This window comes from Camelus bactrianus, chromosome 6, assembly GCF_048773025.1.
Source record: "Camelus bactrianus isolate YW-2024 breed Bactrian camel chromosome 6, ASM4877302v1, whole genome shotgun sequence".
NCBI lineage: Eukaryota > Metazoa > Chordata > Mammalia > Artiodactyla > Camelidae > Camelus > Camelus bactrianus.
This window is the reverse complement of record NC_133544.1, coordinates 55,884,412-55,910,926: the sequence shown is the minus strand read 5'-3', so window position 1 is coordinate 55,910,926 and position 26,515 is coordinate 55,884,412. Positions and strand designations below refer to the sequence as shown.

The 26,515-nt window shown below is 38.4% G+C and overlaps 1 protein-coding gene and 1 pseudogene across 3 annotated transcripts in view; both read left to right on the top strand.

Moving 5' to 3' along the window:
• The window catches only part of AKAP6 (A-kinase anchoring protein 6), a 563,915-nt gene that overhangs the window by 502,494 nt on the left and 34,906 nt on the right, over positions 1-26,515 (top strand). The gene's annotated exons all lie outside the window — the stretch shown is intronic.
• On the top strand, positions 9,819-17,599 carry LOC105075267 (SH2B adapter protein 1 pseudogene; annotated as a pseudogene).

Below are 26,515 nucleotides of genomic sequence, written 5' to 3'. Positions count from 1 at the left end.
CACATTAATTTGTGCCATATTGTCCAGTGGTAATGGCTCTGAGAGAGAATTATAAGCCTTGAATCTATGTTGAGATCATACACTTAGGCCTCTTTATGGATTAAATGACCGATGATAAATCAATAGTTCCATGAAAAGTCTTAAAATGCTCCTCACTGATTGAAAGACTGCATTTTACCTTCAGAAATACATGATGTGTGCTGATTTCTCATCTCCCATTCCATAGTCCAAACCTGTTTTCCCAGTCTACCCTCCTGCCTCTTCGTGTACACTCTCTTATATTGAAGTTCTCTGAACATTTGTCTCATTGCCCTGGTTAGCTTTCTGATTTATTGGATCACCCAAGGCTTTGAACCGTCATTCTAGGAATTTATAAATGCTCTATGTGTTTGCTAAATAAAAGAATGAATGAATGGTGGGTGAACGACCAAATGGATGAATATTTTCTCCTTTGTTTATGATCAAATACAAAGTTCCTAACCATAACATTTGGAGACACAGAAGGAAGAGACAAAAAGTCAAAGAGCATGATGAATACGATCTGTGTCCTTTAGCTCAAGAGGTTGTTTTGGCTTCCTAGCAAGGAAAGTTGGAATCATATCACTCCAGATTTCAAGGTACAGATTGTGGGAAGTGGATGGACTCCATCAACACTTGTCATGAAGTTACAGACCTTGTCACATTGGCCAAGTCATTGTAGTGTTCCAGTTGGATTCCTCTAATGTTCTCTTCCTGAGGAAAATCCAAAGAACACCTAAACAGTTTGAATAATGAAGACTGTAAATTCCTTAATTTTCTCATTTCTGTCCTGGTTCCCATATGTGTATCACCGGGTTGTATTTAGCCTCCAAAATTTTCAGTTGATTGATAACTGTTATGTTTAGATGCCAGCTCTTTTTCACTACATTACATGACCAAGTCAATGATTTCCTATATTTTTCACCTCATGGCACCCAAAAGAAGTGATGACTTCATACTCTGGAGTATATGGAGGATGTTGTTCATGGAGACGGCCACCACGGGACCAGAGGGGGTCCAACCTCAGTAACACCACATTCTGATGTTTGACAGAACAGAGTCTGTCTTCAGTATACAAAGCTCTTGTCTTCAGTATACAAAATCAAATCTTGGAGTAAAATGTGATGATCAGGTCCAGTTTTTCATTCCCAGGAATTAGTTTTACTAACTCTAAACATCCAAGATAGTGATTGTTTATCTTATGTTTGAAAATTTCTAGAGGTGGTTGATTGTCCTGCTACGGGAACATTGTTCATGGACAGAAGTCCTCACGTCAGCCACTTTGCTCCCTACTGTTTACAGTCAGATCCTTTATCTTCTCATAGAGGAGAATCAATGTTCTCATGAAAACTATCCCTCAAAACCTTGTCTAAGTAAATTGTCCATCTCTTTTCAGGTAAATAAGGCCAATCCTTTTGGTCTGTTATCCCAGGGTTGGTTTCCTATTTCTCAATATTGTATTTTGTCTTATTTTGGGTTCTCTAAATTCACTATAATTTCTACACATATTTTTTAAAATACATAAATCAAAACTTGAGAAATTATTCTATAAAAATCTGGTCATCACTGCATATGAGCATATGGGCTCACTCTCCTCTTACTGTGGTCACTGGCATTCTCATGCATTATTGCGTTTAAGTGTAGTCGATTGATACCATTTACACCTATTTTTAACAAACAGATGAGAAAATGTGGACAAGGGACTCAAATAATTCAACTGTAAATATTAATGTTAATCATAACTGTTATTGAAAAAAGCACTCTAGTTAATAGTGCTTGACAAATGTTAACTCACTTGGTTCTCACAATTAACCAGTAGACACATTAGTATTCCTATTTTATAGGTGAAGAACTGAGGCTCAGGAACATTGGGTAACTTGTCCAGGGTTGGTCTTGAATTCAAGCAGTTTAGTTGTCTGACCACTGCCACTTAGTGTCTCTAACAACAGTAGTTTAGAAAAATAATGGTCAAACCGATTTGCACTTTGTACATTATTCAGGTTCTTTTGTTGTTACCCTGATACAGAAGCCAATGCAGATGAAAAGGTGACTTCTATCTTCGAACTTTATCAGTTGCTTCCTTAAGAGGACCAAGTACAACTTTAAAAGAGTTAATGCTCCCCAAATATGCTTCTAAATGTACTTTCCTAATCAATTATGGTAATTCTTTATTGAGGTATATTTGACATACAACATTACACTAGCTTCAGGTGTGGAACATAATGATTTGATATTTATATATACTGTGAAATGATTACCACAATAAGTCTAGTTCACATCTGTCACTATGTATAGTTATACAATTTTTTTCTTTATGAAAACTTTTAAGATCTACTTTCTTGGTGATTTTCACATGTATAATACAATATTAATTATAGTCACCACACTGTACAGTACAGCCCAGTGACTTACTTATTTTATAGCTTGATTTGTACCCTTTGACCCCCTTTTACTTCTTTTGCCCATCCACATCCCTTGCCTCTGCCTCTGGAAACCACCAATCTGTTTTCAGTATCTATAAGCTTGTTTTGTTTTTGTTTTGGTTTTTGTTTTTTGGTTTGTTTTTTTTTTTTTTTTGAGATTACATGTCCGCATATAAGTGAGACCAAAAAATATTTGTCTTTGTCTGACTTATTTCACCTTCATTCTTTTTTTATGGGGGGGATAATAATCCTATGTGTGTGCACACGTGTGTATATGTGTGTATATGTATATACACACACATACTCACATTTTATTCGTCCATTCATCTATCAGTGGACACAGGTTATTGCCATATCTTGGCTATTATAAATGCTGCAGTGAACATGGGGTACATATATCTTTTTACTTTAGTGTTTTTGTTTTTCTTCGGATAACTACCCAGACGTGGAATTGCTGAATCACATGGTAGTTCTGTTTTTAATTTTTTGAGAAACCTCCATACTATTTTCCATAGTGGCTGCACCAATTTACTTTCCCACTGACAGTTCACAATGGTTCCCCTTTCCTCACACTCTTTCCCTTTGTTATTTGTTGTCTTTTTAATAATCGACATTCTAAGAGGTGTGAGGTAATAGACAATCATGTTGCTTCAAGAAAAAAATCTTGTTTATTAAGCAGATAGTTATATAGCATCCCCTATGTGTCCACATGATCTTCTAGGTGCTTTACAAATACAATCCATATAAGCCTACGAAGTAGACTCTACTTTAAATATGGAGAAACTGAGGACAGAGAGGTTAAACAATTGCCCAAAGTCCCAGAAATAGCATGGAAATAGAACTGGGATCTGAACCTACACCCCAGAGACCATGATCCTCTATTGCTTGCTATGCAATGTGTTATTTATAGGATGTATGATGACTGTTATAATCCTTTTATTAAATTTAAAACCATGAATTGTGTATTTGTTGGTAGGTGTGTTTAGGCAGACATATGCATACTGATGCACCTTTTACAAATCTAAATGGAAATGAAAACAAGCTCTCTTACCCAGAAATAGCTTTATTTATGGTAACGTATGCCAAGAAACCTATGTTCAAACACACATACAGACCTCAAGTTTCAAGATTTCCGGTGCAGTAACATAAACAGGAAGTCACTAAAATTCCTCCCCCAGTTTGAGATACCTGAGTTTTCTAGTGGATTCCAAATTTGGTGTCCTGACTCCAGCTCCAAGCAGCAGAGCCCAGACAGGGCTGAGCACCTTACAAACTGTCCTGGACTCCCCCATCCTTAAACAGAGGAGCCTTGAAAATATTTCAACCTTGAACCCACGTAAGCATCACGTCTGCCTCTGCTTTCATTACTGGAGAGGATGCTGTGCAACTATGATGTATCTGTCATTTGTGACGGCAACTGCATTAAGGACATCACTTTTACAGTATCAAATGTTAGTCATTGTGTCTCTCATTAAAAAGGCTGTTCAATTCAATTTAAACAAGGAATTTTATCACATGACACCCTCTACCTGGTTAATTTTAAATAATCTAATTTGGAAACATTTGGAAGTTCTTTTATATCTAATTTCCCTATGAGGGGCTTAGGCCATTTTGACCTTTGTTGAAATCAGCATATATTTCAGTTTGGGGAAAGAGAAGAAGGAATGTTGCATCTTACAGCTTATGGTTGATGTGTACAGTTGCACCTAAAACAAGACACTAACAGCTACCAAGTGGAATATTAAAAGATACTATAGAAAAATATAGGTATTGCCTAAGCAAGCAGTAAAAGCTATAGGCAGTGCTGCTTAAAAGGGGGTAAGTTTGATGGGTTTTGGACACATCACCAACCACAGTGGAGGAAGAACTCTGGGCATTGGAGTCACAGGGCCTAAGTTTGAATCCCAGCCCTGCCACCCACTATCCATATGGCTTTAGGCAAATTACTTATCCTTTCAGAGCCTCAGATCCCTCAATCATGTAATGAGGATGCAAATAATTGGCAAGGCTGCTTTGAATATGAGACAGAATGTATTAATTAGCCCAGTTCCTGGCCCTTTCTAGGGATAGATAGATAGATAGATAGAGATAGAGATAGAGATAGATATAAATGGTGTTTGTTATTATGAAGATCTACATTTTAATTTACAATTTTGATATGAGAAATTAAAGAGAAAAAAGAAATGCTTTTGGCATCATCAAAATGGCAAAAAGAAGATTCTGGCTCCCTTCGAGTGCTCAAAAGCTGGAGGCTCTGTTGTGAGATGTCTGATATTGAGTGACTAGCACATACTAACCCACCATGCTACATGCAGTAATGTTGGGCCAATGTTTGCTTGATCGCCCTAGTTCATTGTGAGATACTTTATTTGAAACAAACAAACAAAAAATCCATAAAACTTCAATTACTAAATAGGTTTCCATGATGCAGACAAACTTATCCAAAGTAGGACCATTTTGCACAGACTTAGAGCTGTACAAAGTACCAAAGGCAGCATGTATGGTCTGTATACACTTTCCCAGTTGTAGCAAACCATGATAAATTATATCTCAACAAAGAAACTACTCTTATTCAAAGCAAGTTTGGAAACAATATTTCAGGAGTCTAACCCTTCTTTAATCATATACTTTGATGGAAGAATGTTCTTATGCACATCAGCTCAGCTCAATTCCTTCCAGAAGGACTGACATCTTAAACTGCACTAAACAATGAATCACCTTGTCAAATAAAGTGCAAAATGGAAAACCTGTTACCAAACTCATCTGATATAATGACATTTACAACAACATGTTTGAGGTGATAAACCGACAATAATAATTATATTTCCTTTAGACTTTGATTGTACTTTGAAAGTTCGATGCAATCATACTTTCTTCCTTCAAGAAAATTTTACACCCCGACATTTAATTTCTGAAACTTCAAACCTTCTATGAACATGCAAATCACAGTTGGCATTACAAGAAGCACTCTCGGCTCTCCTTCAGGAGCCTGGAATAATGATGGCGATGATGATGCAAACAACAGCTAAGTATAGGAGACTCTTCCTGTAATTCAAGGTTGATGGAAGTGTTTCAGTTCAGAAATGACAAATAGGGCACTTTTCTCTCCCTAACCACAGGATTCTGATGGTGGACTTTCTTGAGGAGAATAAAAGCAGAATCAAGGTCATACAAAACACAGATTACAACTACATGCCCTGAGCTTTTGCACATAGTAGGCACTTAAATACAATTAAATGAAAAACCATTCCTGGGAATTTTTCGTATAATATTCTGAGCACTCGGAAGACTGGGTCACTCCTCTCAGGGTGAGGTTTTAATTACCCTCACAGAGCCGGCCGGTCCTGGGTTCACAGACATTACAGGCATTCCTGGCTCCCTCTGCTGCCCTGTAATCCTGCTTGGTGAACAGGCTCGCCCGCTGGCTCCTGGACAAACACCTCTCCTCCCTCCAGAGTGGCCGAGTGTTGGATCTGCTCCTACATTCAGAAATATGCATTGCTCTGGCAGTTGTGTTCAAAGCCCGTGGGCTCATGCTCACTAGCAGTCTCCACCTATTCTGCTACTTGTCAGTAGCTATGGCTGAAAGTTCAGTTGGAAAATGTGAAAACTTTTGACTAAAATGAGATTTGATAATACCGTTTGCAGGTACCAGTTATCCACACTCAGAATCAGGCACAGGCTGAAATCTCTTCTCAGAATATTTAGGATTACAAAATCTACTCAAGACCCAAGAGTTTAGAGATTAAGAGACAACAAAAAGATGAAATCACATGTAAAAAAATGGGACTTTTATTTCTAGACATAATTGTTTTGGGTGCTATACTGAGCATAAAAATTAAAAATTTTGTATGTCTAGGAAGTTGTAATCTTACATAAGTGTTAACATACAAATATGTTATATACATATTTTTTTCTCTATGAGCCCTCAGATTTTATACGGCCTCCTACGATAGAGACAATAAACTTTAATACTCCAGAGCTAAATTAGGAATGTGTTTATTATGTTACTTGATTGAAATACTTTGCCTACAGCTGCGTCAGCTATTAGATTGCAAACTCCTCGTGGCCTGTATCTTGTTCTAATGCTAAAACCATGCTTTCCGAAATAGTAGCACTCAAGAAGTTGGTTAATATTGAAATGAATATGGATATTTAAATAAAAGATATCCTGGATTTTTTCATGCTAAAAGGCAGTTTGACACAGTCTTCCAAAAGACAGGGCAATTTCTAGAGCAGCTGGACTCATGCCAGACCCAGTACATAATAATTTCACAGTTCATACTTGCTAAATGAATAAATGAGGAATGACAAGATGTTTAATATATGGAATATGAGACAGTTTCACAATTTAGAACTCAAGGGAAGATGATCCTGTTGGTAAATGAACACATCAGTGTGCTATGAGGATTTAGGCAGCAACCATGACAGCAATGATCAGTCACAACCCGACAGGAACGTCATACATAGCTCTAATGCATGTACTGTCTCTACTGCCTTGCAAGATGTTTCTTATGAAGCCCATTCCACAGATTTAAAGGCCAAGATTTGACAACAGACCCATCCCTTCCAAGGCCTGTTATTTTCCCACTTCCCTGTGCTGTCTGGCTTGTCACCTGAAGTCCATGGGACCAATGAGAGTCGGGGCAGGGAGGGTGGGGAAAGGATATCAGACTCACAGCCTTTCAGACTCATTACAGGCAGGTGATGGCAATTTGATGCAGTGAGGTCAGTTAGGAGAGGATACTATGATTTTGTTGATTCTAAAAATGAAACTTTTCTACGTATGCATGCATATGACTCTAGCCAATTTTTAAAAAATGATTTTGACCCAAAGTGTAGAAGAACACTTGCCCATTCTTTGAAAACAATAAGAGATGATTGGTGGCCAGACGCTGAGATGCTCATCTTCCCTCGGCTCTGCACATCATTATTTGTAACATCATTGAGGGGGGGAAAATGATAGACTCCATATTGCGCAGGATACTGCTGCATTCAAATAGCTTTGTCCCTTTCTTAAGAAATCAGGCAGGAACGCTGGCTAATTGGAGGGCCAGCAAGCCCACGAAGCCCACGTAATGAATTCCAGGGGCAAGAACACATCAGGACTCACATTCGAGTAAATGACTCTAGTAGCAAAGAAATCGAGAGGTTGTCTTTTCATGTGCAGTGACCACGGGAACAAAAGCTTCGTGGAGCCTGCCAACATCACCCACGTAGAGTCTGGGCTAATATCTGTATTAATTTAACTTTTCGCTGGAATTGCTGTTCAACTTTTTCCTCTTAAATGAATCATTGCTTTAAAAAATGAAAATCTATAAAATGTAACAAGGACTCTATGACAATTAGTGCCGTATGCTCTTTTTTGATCCTCTTTTGGAAGCTGAATTTTTCATGGCTCAGATATTGTTCCAATAATTATTTTGAAATTTTGCCATATTCTTCTGAATTAGTGTTCTTCATTTATCTCTAGGGAAGAAGATGAGGAACTGCAAACCACTTACCTTTGTAGCAACCTGGTTGAAACCACAAGTCAAATGATAGCAGTAGTAATCATACTTTTCTGTGTCTCTCTCCCATCCAGTAAGTTTCAACACGTTGCCACTCAGCAGCCCCCATCTCAGTGCAGCCACTGAGAGGAGATGTGAGCATCCTGTCAGTGATGGGCACGGGTTTGGGAAAATCGTGTCTGGAAAACACATAAGTACTTCTCGATTTCATTACCACTGATTGAATCTATAAAAGTCCAAGCTCAAGTCAATTCACTAATATAACAAACAAGTGAAGATACAAAATTTCTTAATCCAGAACCCAGGAGATCAGCTCTGCTTAATAACTCACTCTCATCTCCTACTTTCAATCTTTTAGCTAGTGCTGGGTTTCTGTAGGCAAAACCATCTATTCCTTTTCTCATCTCTTCTGCAAGAGTTCAGGCCACCATCATCTCTTGCCTATTCTACTGTGGTATTTAGCCATCCATCCATCTGCCCATCCACTCAGCAAACATTCACTGGACTCCCACCGTGCGCCAGGCACTTTTCTGGGACACAGTATTGAACAAGACAAACAGAATCCCTACTCCTACGGAGCAGCATTCTAAAGAAGGAATAAGAAAAATTTTTTTAAAGAAGGAAAAGCCAGTTAGTGATTAGTATCCTAGTGATAATAAGACAGGCTTCTCTTTTGGAGGCAATGGTGGTAAGTACAGATAGGTGCCTTCAATTTTTGGGTTTTCATATTCAGATAAAATCTGCTATTTGTCTTTGACCTCAGACTGTGGAAGGCCAAATAGCTGAATGCCTACTTCAAAGTCATTTTTGGCATCCCTAAACCTGTCAATAATCAATGATTGAGTACTCATGTGGATTTCCATGTTACTAATGAAAGTAACAACATCAGTGATACAAACAAAATATATTATTAAGCTTACTGTTAAAATCTGGGTATTCGTTTTCAATTGTAGGTAAGCATTCTAGATATATCTGGAATAAAAATCTACTTTATGCTTTAAAGTCTAAAAACACTCAGTTAAAATAAAAATATATATTTATTTTCCTTGATTAACTACTATGCTGTATGATGATTGCAAAAGCTATTAATTTTATTTATGTATGAATGCAATTATGAAGAACTTTTAACCAGTTAACTAAACAAGTTAATACATTGGCAGATGAACAAACAAAAAAGCCCTTTATCCTGTATATATAGATTCAGTTATCAAACTCCATTTAGGCTATAATTTTAAGAAAATATCCTCTGGGAACTTTTTGCATCTTGTTAAGATGCATTAAAAGCAGAATGCCAAATTTTACACCTCAAAATTTCCTAATGAGGCGAAGCTTTGAAACACATGCTTTACAACACCCATGATAAACCACCTTTTAGTCTGTTCATACTCAGGCTATAAAGAGCATGAAGACGAGAAGAGGCTGCTAGAGAAAAATCAGGAAACCCCAAACTGTCTTGCTCCTCTAGTGAAGTTAGTAGGAAGCAGCATCATAGTGACTACGGGAGCGGTGTAGTGGTTGCCAGTGCTGTTTAGTGGTTTCTCGACTCAGCTTGGTTTCAAACTTCGAAAATCAACAACTACAATCTTCCATGATAAAATTGTAGAAATAATTACATTTATTTATTCAAATATTAGATTTATGTTTAAACCTGGCATCCTTTTTATAATAAACTAAATACTGAATTTGACACTTACCAATTCAGCATTGACCCAAAGAAAGCATGAGGTTTGCATCTAGCAAGAGGTAAGAAAAGCCTCTCTGAGAAGGTGACCATACTTTTGTGACCTGAAGTACAAGAATGAGCCATTCAGACAGTGATCTGGGTGAGGAGCATTCCAGGCAGAGAAAATAAATGGTGCAAAGGCCCATGGGGAGCAACCAGCTTATCACATGGAGAGGAAGAAAGAAGTGGCTGAAGACCAGGAAACATGTGAAAGGATCCCAGCGGAGGACTGAGAGGCAGGTAGGAGTGGATGCTAGACATCCTCTTCCACTCTCGTCCCCTCCTCCGCCGTCCCGCCTCCCAGGCCCCATGCATTCCACCCTCAGCATCCTGCAGGATAGTCTTTTTGCAATGTGGTTGTATGCTACCACTCTACTCAGCATCCTTCTGTGGTTTCCCACAGCACATAGGGTGCTACCCAAACTCCTTGCTAAGCCTCCAAGACCTGGCCCCTTCAGACTTTTCTAGGCAGGTCTCAGGACTGCCTCTCCTTCCCTCATTCATTTCCAGGCCCTCTGCTCATTCACATGCTGCACTACATTAAATCCAGCCTGTTGCCCGCACAATTCTCTTCACCAGCATGCCCTTTTCTTTGGCTCTTTGCATCAAGTAATTAACCACTTAAGAGCCACCAAAACTGTATCACTTTTGTAATTTTTTGCAGTAAAATATAATATCTTCCTTTGTTAATACAATGTCCTAAGCTTCTTGTAAACCATAAGATTATATTTAGTTTAAGTATATTATTTCTGTGAAAAAAAATGTCCACTACACAGTAAATGGTCACATGTTGAGAAAAATTTATCCTTGTAAATATCTTCCTAACTGATATTTTCATATTTGGAAATTTATTACAAAAGCAGTGCATGAGGTGAAAGAATCTAAAATTTCTTGTATACATTTTTCTTTTCTCCAGTAATAAACAGTTACCTTTCATTTAAAAAAAAAGAAAAAGTCCAGCTCCTTTCTCAGGCCTTCTCTGACAACAGCTACCAACATTGGGTCTCTCCCTACCTCATGCTAATATCCCCCATTAGCTATTTCTCCTTGAATTTATTTTCTTATATTGACTCTCTTCCCTATGGGACTAAAAGCTACTTGAGGGCTGATGCCACATTCATTTTCTTTGCCATTGTAGCCTTAACACCTAGCACAATGCTGGTGGTGGTTGGCCCTCAATAAATGTCCATTGTGTAGACAAGAGAAAAATAAAAATAAAAACAACAGTGATCCTTTTAAGTTACAACCCAGTAGAGGAATAAACAAACAACCAACAAATCAAATAACAGTAACACGTGAAATGATTACCTCCCACTACCAACTGTTCACTATATGCCACGCATGTAGTGTACTCAAGAATTTGTTTCATTTATTGCCCACAGCAAATCTGTGAGCAAGACACTACTCTCCTTGTGTGTTTTTTGAAACTAAGAAATGAGAAGTTCAGACAGAAAAATTACCTTTCCCAAAGTTATGGGCGGTAAGTTGTGGAACCAATGGTGGATCACGGAAGGACTTGAATTCCATACTCAGAAAGAAGACTTTATTTAATTGGCATCTGGGAGCCACTGAAGGTGTTTTGAGCAAAGTAAAATAAATCTAAAAATATTTTATTAGTAGGAGTGTTCATTCCCTGAATTATACTAGACCATTGTACTTTTAAGTCTGAAACCCAAACAGGGCTGGTATTCCACTTCCCTCCCAGGCTTTGCCCAAGGACTCAATTTCTGATTCTGTCCCTCAGTTGAGGAGAACTAGGGTAACTTTTAGAATGTGAAATGCTCCTCTGACACACAAATAACCACAAAGACAATTAAAATATTACAAAAAGACAATTAAAAATTTTCCAAGATGTGCAAAATGTGTTTTTAAATACATTATTATTTATACCAAGTTTTTAATACGAAATATTCTCAGTGTGCCTGTTTTGGGTCAATCCTGTTAAACAAACAAACAAACAAAACACCCTGCAAAATATATTTTTCCACGTGGCTAGATAAAATCCCAGTTCTTGGGGAAACAGATTATGTACTTATGTTCTTCCTTCTTTGCGATTATGAATAGAAAGCCAGGGACAAAAAATGTATCCTTGGGCAACACAATAATTTGCAAAAAGTCTGCACAGTTAAATAAGCATTTTTCTAAGAGTTAAAAAATGATAAGGGAGCAGGCAAGTACAAAAGAAATTAAATTTCAAGCTGTAAATGCTGATTTGAAATTTTTAGAGAGGTACAATGCACATGTAGTTATGTGATTCTTTTTCCCCTTAAAAATCCACTTTGATTATTTTCACATGTCATTAAATATTCTTCATGTTTTGTATGATAAATGTATAACTCTTCAACATGAAACTATACCATTATTTCTCTAGCAAAACTTCCTTTTTTGTAGTGAAATTTTTTTCAAGATTTTTTTTTTCAGTCTTTCAGCTTCAATAATGTTAAAAAAAAATCCCACTGGGATGAAAATCTTTTTCAATAATCAGTTTTATTAAGGTATCAGGTACTTATAACAAAATAATCCATTTTAAGTTTATATTTCAAAGAATTTTGAAAAATGTATGTATCCTTGCAACCCCTATTACAATTAAGATATAGAATATGTCAAAGAGAGTGACCTTTGTGTCCCCTACTTCCCTGTCCTAGGCAACCACTGACCTGTCACTATCGATAAGTTGTGCCTGTTCTACAGTTTCATAAAAATAGAATCACATAATAAGTATACTTTTGGATCTGGCTTTTTTCACTCAGCGTAATGTTTTTGATACCTGTCCATGTTGCTCGTGTGAGAGAATTTTATTGCTTTTTATTGCTGAGGAGTATTCTATTATATGGATTTATTACAATTTGTTTATTCTTTCTCCCATTGAGATAGTTGGTTTACTTAGATTTTGGCTATTTTGAAGACAACTGCTATGAACACTTGTGTAAATTTTCCTGTGAAGATGCTTTCATTTCTCTTGGGCAAATACCTAGGAGAGAGATTTCTGGGTTATAAATGAAATGCTTAACTTTATAGAAAAAATTTTAGAGGGGGAGGTAATTAGGTTTATTTATTTATTTTAATGGAGGTACTGGGAATGAAACCCAGGACCTCGTACATGCTAAGCACTGCACTCTACCACTGTGCTATACCCTCCCCCACAGTGAATGCTTAACTTTTAAAGAAACCTTTTGTGAATTTCATGTTTCTAGTTGTGGCCTTTTCATTCCCACATAGAGAAGTCCCTTTAACATTTCTTGTAAAGCTTGTTTCATGGTGTTGAATTAGTTTAGCTCCTGCTTGTCTGTAAAACTCTTGATCTCTCCTTCAATTCTGAATTTTAGTCTTACTAGGTAGAGTGTTCTTGGTTGCAGGTTTTTCTTTTCATCTCTTTAATTGTATCGTACCACTCCCTTCTGGCCTCCAGAGTTTCCGCTGAAAAGTCTGCTGAGAATTTTATGGGGGTTCCCTTGTATGTAACTATTTATTTTTTCCTTGCTGCTTTTAATATTCTTTCCTTATCTTTAATTTTTTGCCATTATTTACTGTTCACCTTGGTTTGGACCTCTTTGGCACTATTCCATTTCTTGTGGAAAAGACTATTCTTTTCCCACTAAATTGTCTCAATACCTTTGTCACAAATCAATTAAATGTAAACATAAGAGTTTGTTTCTGTACTCTCAACTCTATTCCATTGATCTATGTATCTGTCTTTATGCCAGTGTTATACTGTTTTGATTATGGTAGTTTTGTAGTAAGGTTTGGAATCACTGTGAGACTTTCAATGTTTTACTTCTTTTTAAAGATTGTTTTTGGCTATTGGTCTCTTGCATTTCATACAAATTTTAATATCATTTTAAATATCTCAAAGAAATAATAAAGGCAGCTGGAATTTTGACAGAGATTACATTGAATCTGTGGATGAATTTGGGAAATATTGCTAACTTAAGAGTATTAAGTCTTCCATTCTGTGCATGTGGGTATCTTTCCATTTATTTAGGTTTTTAATTTCTTTCAACATTTCATAATTTTCAGTGTATACATCTTGCACTATTTTGTTAAATTTATTTTGATGTTGTCAATTGAAATATTTTTTTAATTTAGTTTAAAAAATTTTATAGCCTATGTATATAGAAATATTGATTTTTATATATTGATCTCACATTCTGGAACTTTACTGAATTCTTTTCTTAGTTCTAATAGTTTTTTTGTGTGTTTATGGATTCTTTAGGATCTTCTATATACAAGATCATGTCATCTCTGAATAAAGATTGTTTCACTTCTTCCTTTCCCCTTTCACCTTCTTTCCTTCCCACCTTCCTTATTTCCTGCCTTCGTTCCCTCCTTCTTTCCTTCCTTCCTGTCTTTCTGTCTTCCTTGACTAGTTTTCCTGACTATAACCTCCAGGAAAATGTTGAATAGAAGTGACAAGAGCAAACATCCTTGCCTTGTTTCTGATCTTGGGAGAAAGCATTCAGTCTTTCACCATTAAGTATGATATTGTCTGTGGATTTTTTAATAGACAGCCTTTGTCAGGTTGAGGAAGTTCCCTTCTAGCCTTAGTCTGTTGAATGCTTTTATCATGAAAGGAAGTTGGATTTTGTCAAATGCCTATTCTGAATACATTGAGATTATTATATGGTTTTTGCCTTTGATTCTATTAATATTTTATTGATTGAGTTTTATATGTTAAATCAACCTTGCATTTCTGGGATAAATCCCACTTGATCATGGTGTATAATCATTTTGTATGCTGCTGTGTTCAGTTTGCTCATACTTTGCTGAGGATTTTTGCATCTATATTCATAAAGAATATTGATTTACAGTTTTCATTTCTTGCAATGTCTTTGCATAGTTTTGGTATCAGGATAATGTTGGTCTCATAGAATGAGTTGGGAAGCATTCCCTCCTATTTAATTTTTTGGAAGAGTTTGTGAAGGGCTGGTCTTAATTCTTCTGTATATGTTTGGTGGAATTCACAGTGAAACTATCTGAATTTTCTTTGTAGGAAGTTTTTCTGTTGTTAACTTAATCTCTTTACTTGCTATAGTTCTTTTGAGATTTTCTGTTTCTTCTTGAGTCAGTTTTGGTAGTTTGTATCTTTTTAGGAATTTGTCTACTTCATCTAGATTACTTAAATTGTTAGCATACAATTGTTCATATTATTCCCTTATAATTCTTTCTATTTTTATCAGCTTGATAGTGATATATCCTCTTTCATTCTTGTATTTAGTAATTTGAGTCTTCTTTTTATTCTTGCCAAACCGAATATGAATCAAAAAAGCAAAGTGAACAATTCACAGATATTATTCTATCAATGTGAAATTCAAAAACACACAACTATTATAAACATTTTTATTGATAACATTTATAATAAAAGTCTTAAAATCTTCAGCTTACTGGTTTCCTCTGGGAAAAGAGGGGAAGGAATAGGAGATTCAAATATATCTGTAGTTTAGACCTTGAAAAAGATACTTTTAACATTTATTTTTTAAAAAGTGGTAGATAAGATAGAATTAGCTTATTCTTTGTCCCTGTGTATATTAGAAATATTTAATAATTAATTTAAAAATTATATCATGTTAGTCCGTTGATTAAAACTTTTTAGTGGCTTCCCATGACACTTAATACAATTCAGATTTCCTACCTCAGGTCCTCCATGATCCCACTCTTAATTTTAAAACCACACCTCTTACTCTTCTCCTCTTTGCTTGTTAAAACACAGCCAGCCCAGCTGGCCATATATTTTCGACTCAGGTTTCCTCAGCCTCCCTCTTTCCTGGACACTTCTGGTTCCTTCAGCTATCAGCTTAAATGTCATCTTGGTGTGGCTATCTCTGCATATTCACCATCCCTGCACATTTCTTCTTTCTTTGTTACAGACTAATTTTATTTATTGTCTGTCTTCCTCACTGAGCTGTAAGCTCTAGCTAGGACCTAGTTTGCACAGTACTCTGTTCATAGCCTCTATCACGATGACTGTCATACACATGTGCTCACTGGATATGGTCCAATGTAATATAAAGATTGTGAATCTGCAACCAAAACTTTAGTATCTTAAATATCTCACATATCTTCATTTTCTTTAAATCACAGTAAACTCAACCTTAAGCCCAAACCCTGCATGGATGGGGGGAAAAGAAACATAAACAACATTGACAGTTGGATGGGGGGAAGGGTATGCTCATCAGCTCTTTACCATCCCTTGAAATGAGTTTGCTACTCATGTCCCCACTCCAGTCTCATATGAGGTCTTCTACAGCCCCTGGACCCATTCAACACAGATCTTTGCAGGCACTGCCATCTCTTCCCATCTACACCAGGATGCCTAAAATAATTTCTTCAATGATAGGAAACTTTTGCAAAACACAGTAAGAATTTTTGCTTCAAATTCTTCCCTGAGGCAAGGAAAACTACATGATGGAAATGGTGAAAGAGAAATAAATGTAAGAGGGAAAAGCACAAATTAATATCTCAATAAGCTGTTTTTCCACAGGGAAAAACAAATGACTGAATGAATGAAAGAGCATAGCCAGATTGCTAAAGCTAATAGTTTACTATTATTGCAGCCATCGGTTGTGTCAGACATCATTACATTTGTATATCTACTTTCCACATGATCTTTCAAAGCTTCCTATTGCTCTGAGTATAAAGACCAAGAACCTTAACAAGGCATGCAAGGCACTATGTGGTATAACCCCAAGATTTTTCTCCAGCCTCACTCCCTCTAACTCTAAGGCAGGAGTTCTAAATCTTGACTATGCATTAGAATTACCTGGGGAACTTAAAATATATATATACCATAGGCTAATCTCATCCCAGAATGATTATATCTAAATCTGTGGGGTGGGGCCCAGGCCCTGGTATTTTTTAAAGCTCCCCAAGTCAGGCTTGCTGGTCAGGGCTGGGACCCACTCCTTCATTCTCTAGCAACACTGGCCTTCTTTCTACTTACTGCAAAACAAAATGATTCTTCCCAGTTTTTCAAACAAGGTTGGCAAACTGGCATGCATGTCTAGCTTTTTCCATCATGAATGACTGACCAGTAATCTTCATACATATTTGAATCCAGCTGTTTTCCTCAGAGAAGTCTTCCCTGAGCCACCAAGTGAGGTCAGGCCCCCTGTTCTATCCTCTCATTGTACCCAGTGCTGACAAGGGAGAATATAGACAGCCAGGAGCTGCCCTGCCTGAATCACTCAAGAGTGTCTGCCCAGCCAGGGGCTGCTGCTGGACTCCAGTGAGAGAGCAAAGATCGCCTGTCACAGGGGCATATGGGGGCTTCAAAGAACCCGTCGGCATCTCTCTCCCCCAGTTCCGCCTCCATTGCCACCTCCCATTTTGACTCAGTGGAATTTCTTCCCCCAGAGTGGCCCCCCTGTGTCCCCATTGAAGAGGGACCCCCCAGCAGGGACAACTCATCCCTTCTTGGCCCCCTACCCACCCCTAGACACTTCAGAAACAGCTGCAGCATCATTACTGTTCCAGGGGGAGCAAGAGGGAGATGAGGGGGACCAGCCCCTCTCAGGGTATCCCTGGTTCCACGGGATGCTCTTTTGACTCAAGGCCGCCCACCTAGTGCTGGCCGGAGGTAGCAGCCCCGTGTGTTTTGTTGAGTGAGACAACGTGGGGCGAATACGTCCTCACTTTCAACTTCGAGAGCAAAGCCAAGCACCTGAGTCTGTCGCTGAATGAGGAATGGGTTCAGCAACTGTGGTTCCAGTCTATTTTCGATATGCTCGAGCATTTCCTGATACACCCCATCCCTCTGGAGTCTGGAGACTCCAGCGATGTTGTCCTTGTCAGCTGTGCGTTGTCCTCCCAGCGACAACAGGGCCAGGAGCCATGCAGGGGTGTGTGAGGGAGATCGATGCTATCCCGATGCCTCCTCCACCGTCATGCCCTTCGGAGCGAGTGACTGTGTAACCCAGCATCTCCCGTGACCCACGGCAGCCCCCTGAACTCCCTTCATGGACCGATCCCCCCATATCCTGGGTTAGAAGAAGCATTGGGGGCGCCGGAAGTGGCAACAGCTGCAGCAGCCAAAGAGAGGTAAAAGAAAGAGAATGGGCAGTGGAGGGGCCCAGGAAGAGCTGGTCCCCGTGGCTGAATTGGAAGAGGCCACAGTACCCGGTACGGAGGCCCAGGGAGGCCCTGGATCTTGTGGGGCCCCGAGGGTGACCCTGATGGTGCAGCTCCAGCAGTTACCACTAGGGGGCAATGAAGAAGAAGGGGGCCATCCCAGAGCCATTAATAATCAGTACTGCGTGTGAGACATGCCACCCGACCCTCTCCACTCCTCTTGCTCTCCAGCCTTCAGTTCATGAGACCGGAGCTGGGCAGGGACATAGAGGAGCTGTTAAGAATCCCATCCCCACATGCTTCCTGACCCTTGACGGCCAAGGGCATATATATGTTGGTACAAAAAATGTTCAAGAGATCTGTTAACTACCCCCCCCCCCGTTCATACACTGCAGGTGACCCGTCCCCTGGGCAGGGGATTCAGGCTCCATTACTCCCCCAGGGGCTCTTATGGTCAGCCCCACCCTGGGGGCCATTTCCCCATTGTCCACCTCCCAGCTCAAGGAAGGGTGAGGGGGAAGGGCTGTCAGTTATATTAAGGTGATGGTGGCAGCGGTTGTTTCAAACAAAATGGAGAAGCATAAATAAATAAAAGGATTTATCTGAGGGAAGGGGGAAAAAAAACAGAAAAAGAAATCTTGGCTTGTCACTGAATGAAGAAACAAATAGCTTCCAAAGCCTTACAAACTACAATATTTGTACTTAGGTGCAAAAGTCATCTCTAGAAGCACCAAAAACATGTCAAAACAAAGTTAAAGTATCCTCTCCAGGAAGTAGATAGAAACAGTAGATTCTATAACACTGTGTTTTGATCGTTTATTTACTCAAAAAAAACAAAAACAAAAAACAACTGAGTTCAGATGCACTGTGGGTTTTCAGTGACGTCTTGCTTAATTTGAAGTATTTCTTTTAGAATTTCATAGACTTGTCCCAAAAAATTGTCTATAAAAAAACTATAGAATTTTATTCCCATAAGTTTTCTTCTTTCTTTAAAATGTGTTGGCATTAAAGGACTATAATTTATCACTTAAACTCTAAGTATGAAAAATATTTAGTTCTATTTCTCAAAGTTTAAGAGGCTGCTTAGATGATAAAATTATGACTTATAGGTTGAGTCATTATTTAGTTCTTAGGGTGCTTTTTCATCATTAGCCATATAATTGCCTTCATGTGTGACTTCCTTAATTGTAATGTCTATGTTTGTTATATTAGAACATATAAGATACTAATTTGGATTCTTTTAAAGATTGTGTCTCGGTATCTCTGCTCTACACTTTGCAGATACAAGTATATATGTCACTATTTTACACTTAAGTATAAGTAATATTTACCAAGTCCTCAAGCAGCTGTTTCTAATGTTCCGCTCTGTGAGTTGTGTTGATTAGTGGCACGTGGTGTGGCATCACACCGTGTTCAGAAGGGAGGCAGTCAGAGGCTCTCACTGAGCTCACGAACACTTGCCTCAATCTCGGATGCTCCTGATAACATTTCTTAAACTATTATGACGGCTTTTCCCTCCTCGGTTAACCATTGAAATGGCTGACTTGTTTGCATTTTATAGAGGACATTTAAAGCAGCGTTTATGAAGCAAATATTATTGAGTATCTTATCGTATGCCTGACACTGCATGGAGCTCTGGAAAACAAAGGTAAATACATTAATTGTTTTCAGAAAAAAAAGTTATTTGCGTCACTTAACCGTGGGGATTTTTGTTGTCAAGGAATTTCTCTTTACCTCCATGACACCTTTTTAGTAGAAGGAAGATAATATTTATTGGCCACATATCAAGTGCTAGGTATTTCATAAATGTTAACAAATTCAATTCTTTGCCTCAAAACAAGCCTCTGGGGTAAGAGTTATTTGGCTTTTACAGATGGGAAAAGAGAGGCTCAGAAGGGTTGTATCACTTGCGTGTGAGTGAGTGGCAGAATGCCACAATGCTATCTGGGTAAGAGTCTCTGGAAAGTAAGAGCTCAGTAGGAACAGCAGAAGATGGGTCCACATCTCTCCAGCTGAAGGATTGCTCATGAGAAGATCAAAGCAAAATGTCACTAAAAATATTAGGGGGAGGGAGATTGTAACAGCCGTGCAAGGGGAGAAATAGATGCTTTTGCAAATGGCAGAGGGGTAAGCCTGAGAATGAGACCACCCTTCCCAGGTGCTCCACATTAGTGAATTGCTCTCCACGCTCCCCTGTGAGCCTCTGAGCTTTAACACGAGCAGTTCTTTTGTATTACAAGCACGGCATCCATTTTTCTAACACTCGTGCAGAGTCACTTAACAATGAAATGGTGCAAATATTTGTCTCCAGGTGCTAGGCACACTGTATTTCAATCTAAGAGCCGAGAGTAGTAGCTTATGAGCCACCTCTAATGGTACCGAGCATCTTTCCTCAATCTATATTCACATCAGTTCCATTTTCAAATGAGTCAAATGGGAAGCTGAAGTTAGCCAGTCAGAGCTTAACACCTCTGATTTATGGTCAGAAGTATCTTAATAGGATCATTCATTTTCCTTCGCTCGTTCAGAACATCTGATGTTACAAGTTTCTAGAAATGTTCGTGTATCCTCTGGTTCTGCAAAAATATAATCTTTATCTCCAAAAGTGACCTTCAAATGAGCAGGAAATGAAAGCCGGCCGTTCTTTCTCAGTCACCTTGCTTTGCTTTATTGATGTGTCATAATGGAAATCTTGAGAGCCAGAAATCTCAGAATTATTATGATATTTTAATCTTTTTAGGTTAAGTGTAAATGTGAAGGTGTAGGGCAAAAAGCATTAGTTTAGGCCTGGCTTTATGAAGTATCTCTTTCTTGCCCTTTTTCTCCTTGTTCAGTCTCTTTAGAGAGGATGTCTCTTCTGCAAATCTGCGATGTCTGGGCTTTTGTGAACTTGATCCTCTACTTCTTATACTTTCATAAGTGACTTGATTTATGAAACTGGTTAGAACAACTCTGAGCATCCGACCTGTATGCCCCTTCCCTGTGCTGTCCCCTCCCCTTTCCCTTCTTCCTCACCTGAGCCACTCAGCACTGGTTCCTTTGTTTCTACTATATACTTTAAAAATATCTGCAAATAATCTTCACTGCCGTCTGGTTCCTAGTCTCTGTTCTCATGGAAAACATGTCTCTTTAAGCCCATGCTTTGTTTAGTGTGGGGCTGCGCATGTTAGGACACAGAGAGTTAGTTCTGTGCCCAGAGCATTCCAACTCTCTAAGTAGCACAGGCTTGTCAAAGATCTTGCTCAAAAGCTAAGATCTTGCTGTTTTTCTACATCATGAGCATGAGCTCCCGATGCCAAACCATCAGAATACGTCTTTTTACAACACATATCCCTAGAACTGATACTCTAAAATATTCTTCTGTTGGGATGAACCGTTAGCAATGGGTCAGTTGCTTACCTGGGGTAATCATTTATTCTCCAGAAGCAGAAAATATTGCTGGTTATTTGATTCTAAATGCATCTCTAGGGCAATTAAAAAAAATCAGGATGAATTAGTGAATTTACAGAAGTGCCCTAGTCAATAGAAAAGTAACCCTCCTAATATCATGATTTCTGTTTTAGCCTCAAAATCATCCCAGAATAATTGGTTTTAACTGTGTGCTGAACTCGTCTGAGACTACCAGATATATATTTCTAATGTATCTTATACTTTGAACATACTTTAGAGAAAACACTGTGTTGACTTTATATTAATTGCTAAATTAATAAAGTCTCATTGTAAATAATCAAATACAAATAATGTACAAAATGGAAAGTAAAAGCTGCCTCTTAGCAATCTGTCTCCATAGATAGACACTTTAGAGGTTAATTTGTGTCCTTCAAGTCTTTTACAGAAAAGTAGATGTAGAGATATGATAGTCAAAATATTTAATAAGTATATTTAGTAAATATACAGCAGTATATTTCTATCCTAATGTTTGTAATGTCCTCAGCTTTATAGTTTCCATCCTTTCTCTGAAGGCTGTAGACTGTGGCTTTAACACCAGAAGGCCTGTCTTGAAATTGGGAAGCTGACATCTTGGCTCTACGATTGGCCCACACTGAATAGATTGAACATCTGACACATTACATTTTAAGGTCTCAAGGAGATATTTTATGACCTGATTTAACAGACCACATACTCTTTCCTTTAGGGAGACCATAAAATTCCAAGATTATGGGAGCAGGTCTTGTGCTCAAGTATTCAATTCTCTCTTTTAAGCTTGATTTTTCTTTTATTAAGATCTGTCAATGGTACTTTGGCTAAGTTCCCTCCTGTGGCCAAAGATTCCTTTCCTACATATTTGTTTTTATAATCATATGGTTTTTAGGAAGACGGACTTCCCATCTAAGAGACTGTAATAAGAAGCATTTCTCTGTTGCTGAAAATATCTGGCTGAGTTAATGAGATTGTAAACATAAACCTATGAGGCCAAAATATTTGTGATAGCTCAAAAATAACCATAAAGCCAATGGGAAGTTTCTGCAGAGAAGAAAGTACCTCTTCTAACTGATAATAAACTGAAAAGAAGAGTCTGGTTCAGTCTTTTATTGACAAACAATGGAAGAAGTTAGGGGAGGTAGGACCCCCTCATAGCTTACTTACTGTGGTATAAAAAAGTCAAGTCCAAGCGGAAGAGGTAAACCTTGGATTTTTTCTTCAGGTAAATTTTACCAACTGAAAGATGAGTCATGAATGAAAGTATTTAGTTTTAACTTCTACTTGAAGCCCTTTTTTGTTAGATGTTTTGTCCCACAAAGTAGGATTTCAAAACCTTTGTTCCTCTGAGCATACAGTTGCCCTTCCAGCCCGCTCTGTCATTCCCTTTCTGTGGTTAGAAACCTTCGGTGAAAAATATCCAAGCTACAGCTTTTTTTTTCCAATTGTCTCTTTTCCATTTAATTTCTATTGACTATCATCTTATGGCATCAGAATCTGTCTCTTGCCTTCCCACTAGAATCAGTCCGGTTTCCCACTTTCCCATAAATAGGGACATAACAGGAATCCGGTCTAGTTTCGCTTTCTCTTTTCTTCTCTCTTCAGGATCAGAGTCAATAGTCAGCAGTTTGCACTAACATAAATCTTGTTACTGTTTATACCAACTCACCCTTTCTAATGTTATTAGAACCCCGGAAGACGGAGACCCCAGAGATTTGCTCGTCTTAAAGCTCTAAAACTGCACCACTTTTATGACAACAGTAAAGCCTTGAGCTGTCACTTTACCCCTATGACTGTTCGTCACCGTGATTACTGGCATCTCTTTCATGTTCATTCCCTCCTGCTCCCATCCCCTGCTTGATTGTTTGGAAAAGAGTATTTGGAAAAAATCAGATAAAGGACTAGTGACGAGCAATTCTTAGTTGAGCTGTACACACCTTTGCAGCTGCCAAGACAGAACTTGTGTTCCATTTGCTGTATATACATATCCCTTCCTGAGAACTCACATTACTCTGGGGGGTTTTAAGGGAGCTCTGAGAACAAGAGGGATAAAGACAAGCGTAGCCTTCTTCACGCTAATGAGGAACCGGCTGCATCCAGCCATGGCCCTGCACGGGTCACGGGGCAGTTTGACCCAGCAGAGCTAAGTTCAAGGCTGAACATCACGGCTTCCAGGCCGCCAGGTTCAGGCAAGATACTAGCTTCTTCGGCATTCGGTTTCCTCACTGGACACATCACATCTGCCTCACAGAGCTGTGTGAGGAGCAAATGAAGTGATGTGTTGGACGGGTATTGTAAACTTGTGATCACACTACAAATGTCCAAGCTTACGAACGTGTTCATCAAAAGAATGGGAAAGAAAGGTTTGGATATGCAAAAGAACTAGAACTCACCAGCTCTGGCCTTTAAAAGTCACAGGCAAATGGCCCATCAGTTTTTGAATTTAGAGTGGTAACTCTACAAAACTGGAACTCAAAAAAAAAATTTTTTTTTTAGTGTTCACAGTGTGATAGGATAAGGTATTGTTATGCTCATTTTACAAATGAGGACAGTGGTATAGAAAAATTATGTCACTTGCCCCAGGGCCCTTATTACTTGGAATCAAAAGCTTTCCAATTTTGACAGCCTAGATATTTGTCTCCCAGGCTCCAGAGGAAGGAGAGGATTTATGTGGGAAGTTCATCCTGAGAAAGGTTACATGTTCTTTAATGTATGTTCACTTTGCATTAACGCTTTGCTCCATCCCAGAATCGTATTAACTGTATCTTAAATTTTATTCTGCGTTTCCCTGTTCAAATAAATCTGTTTTTAAAAATCTCCTTGTAAAAATGCATTGAGAAGCAGGGTTAATAAATAGAGAAAACTGGGCAAATAAACTTCCAAAGTGCCTACATCAGCCGTACATCTTCTCAGCGAAAGCTCGCTTTTTCCATTTTCTTTTCTTTCTCTACATGCTTTATACATTCAAAACCCAGGTTTTATAGATTTATTTGAACAGCGTGGGATGGCAAAGGTAGTATTAGAACTGATTCTTTCCACTGAGTCTTGGAGGAGTGGAGAGTTAAAATCTACTGTCTTCTTACCCAAAAGGATTTTTTTTTTAATGTTCACATTAAAAAATTCTCTTAGAGCAATGCTTTGGCTCATTTTTTGACAATCTCATGTATGGACAACATAAGAATGTGCTGAAATGAATGAGATGAATAATCTGTAGAGTAGGTATGTCTGGGAGTTTCTAGGCATTTTGGTCTCTGAACCTTTTGAGAAAATTACTTAGCCTAACTTTAGTTTCTCAACCAATATGGTAAACAGTTGACCTCAGGAGAATAATCCCAGAAGCTCACAATTTACAAGTGGGTTAGAATTTAGAGTTAGTATGTAAGTCAACTCTTTGAAATTTACTCTTTTCTTGGTGGTATATTTAGAAATACAATGGGGTTCCCCAACTAGTCTGCAGAAACTTCACACATGGTGAATCAGGAACTCTGATGTTAGTCTGGTAGCAACAATCACTGACTTCTCACACACTTCTCTGTCCTGGCAGCATCAGAATTGTAGGCAACAGATTCAGAGGATGAGGACTCCTTAAAGGGGCAGATGGCTGGATATTTATTTCTGGGGTCTAGCGACTTCTCTCTTAGTATGTTTGTCAAAGTATTCCTCTACCTAAGTTGCTTCCCGTAAATGACAGGGGAACAAAGGGATGTTGCCCTTAGGAACTATGGATTTGGGCTGTGCTTCCTCCAATAACTTTTCCTGCATGTAGACTTCTTAAGTCTGGTATTTCTTATCTGTGGCATCACTGCTGGGATGTCTTACCCCATGCACACAGGGCATCCGTGTGCAAGTGAACGTGTTGGAAGACTTATCTGCACAAAACCTGTCTTGGTGATTTAGTCCCTCAGAAATAGTTCTTTTTTCCAAAACAGAAATAATGTCTTAGGACTTTAAAATGGCCATTAGGAAGCTGTTTGTAAGCTACACAATCAAACAGGCATCAAATTTGAGTTGGGAAATAAACTTTAATCTTGGATTTTGTATAGAAAAAGTATACTATTGAGGAACTCCTGGAAACTTCTTTGTATTTAGAGGGTAAACATCTTCACAATTTAACTTGGATGTTATAAAGATTTACTTTCAGCAGATGGTTCCTAAAAGGGGACAAATTAAAATTTACTGGTCTCCAAATGGATATGTAAAGTTAAATGCTGATTTCATGTAATGTTTTAGTGAAAAATTAAAACGTGAAGGACTAGCCCAAGATTCTGAGTGAAAATAAAGCCTTATATTCAACCCCAATACCCTCTCTTGATCAAAGACCATGGATATGATACCCTAAACTAAAAAGGACATTGAATCTTATGGCAGTAACAGCAGGATGAAAGAATCCTAATATTAGAGGTCATCCTCTGCTTGTCTTGAAATGTATGGCATCACATCTGTGTTATCTTCCCTTTTACCCTGCCGGCGTGTGCAAGCTGGGGACTTCTCAGTCTCTGGGAGACTACCGAATGGGGGGAGGGGAGGGCACATGGCCACATATGAAGTGGTCTTATCCCAACATTCAGATCTTTGTGTTTTGGAGTATTAACCAGATTACAGGTCGTAATCTGTGAAAGCTCCCCTGCGAGTGCCCTGCTTGACTTCTTTCCAGATGAAATCTCTTCAAACAAATCCCGGATCACGAAGATACTCTGTTTTTGTCTGGAGCCAAAGAGAAAAAAAAAAAAAAATTGCATATGGAAAGACAAGTACCCGCCAAGGGTAAAGAGCTGGATTGATGAGGTTCTGCGTTTATCACCTCTGGGAAAAAAATCGTTCCTGTAAAAGAAGCCAATTGCAACATTTAGGATGAAGTAATTCATCTAGCGATTCTTCTTCCATTTGAACTTTTCATTTCTTTGTGCTTTTTTATGGATGCCCAGTTTGAATACGTCTAGATAAGGACATGACTTATTTATTGGCACTAAGAGCTTTTTATTAATTTAACGTAATTTATGGATTTATAATAATCCCTCTAATAGTTCTTTACATGAGTTACCACTTTTTTTAAAAGCCAAATTTCATTTGCTTTATGACAGCAAATGAGTGAAAGAGAAAATTAGGGTTTAAATAAAAAGTTATCCCACTTGGCAGTCCAAAGCCATCCTTTGGCTCATAAAATGCTACTGATGGGGACACCCTATTATTTTTAAGGGGTTCACGAAATGGCCAGAATTCAGTTGTTCTCTCAGTGTGCAGACAGGATATTTATGGGAAAGCACTCTCAAAAAAAAAAAAAAAAAAAGCATCTCATTGGGAAGGTCTAGGGTAAAGCAGTTGTAATCAAGCTTGCTTGCTAAATGCCCTCAATTTTT